The following is a 1,024-nucleotide window of genomic DNA, read 5'->3' on the forward strand; positions in this document are numbered from 1 at the left end:
AAGTGCTACAATTTAGAGATGATGCCTTGTATCAAAATGCAGCTAGGCAACTGCTCAACTGTCACCAAGTTTGAGAGGAAATGAATAAAAACATCATTTTAAATGAAAAAAAAATCTAATAAAAATATATAACAAAAAATAAAATTTATAAAAGAATCCTTTTTGTAACTCACTTGAACAACACAAACAAGAATCTTCAAAATGTTGTTTTTCTGATGTAAATAGTAGATGTACCTTAAATATGCATCAGTCAGTTTAAATAATATGTACAAAATGTGGCAATTAAAAAATGCCCAGAATTTTCAAGTAAAAGTCCAGGAATAACACATCTTGTATATTGCTGAACTTGTGCCAGAGAGTGGTTAAATTAAAAACCACAAAACAAGGATAAAATGGTAAAAAAAAGAAATCCAAAACAATGAGCAAATTCTTGAAATTCCATAATCTGTGTTTCTTTCTAGTGATATGTAGGCTTAAAAATAATAATAAAAGTTAAATTAAAAATTAGTGCACATAATGCAGTGTTAAAGGCTGCTGAATTTGGGCTTGGGTTAGGAACTAGCTAAAAAAAAACATTGCTAAAACAATAGAACAATAGTAAAAATGAATTCATGATTTAAATGCCTAAAAATAACTATGCGTTATATTGTCTTGCAAAGAAAGGTAATTGTTGGAATACATAAGGCTGTAGGCTCAGTTAGACAAAAGTAGGTTAAGTTAGATGAAGTTCAGTTGTTAGGTTATTACTGTAAGTTCAGACTAGAAATCCAAGTATAAAAACTTGCTTGTTTCCTTCAGCATTTTTTTTCTTTTTTTATATTGAACTATATGTGAATTCTGTACTCTTAGCTGTTAAAATTATGAAATTTTAGTATTATGGTATCAAATCATTGAATTGGATGTTAACTGAATTCACATGAAATACATTTAAAAATTATTTGTGTTTTGCATAATTTCCATGTTTAATGATGCTTACTCTTTCATATTACCATATCTTGGGTTAATTTTCATGTTTTATATTTAA

Source organism: Mus caroli, chromosome X, assembly GCF_900094665.2.
Source record: "Mus caroli chromosome X, CAROLI_EIJ_v1.1, whole genome shotgun sequence".
NCBI classification, from domain to species: domain Eukaryota; kingdom Metazoa; phylum Chordata; class Mammalia; order Rodentia; family Muridae; genus Mus; species Mus caroli.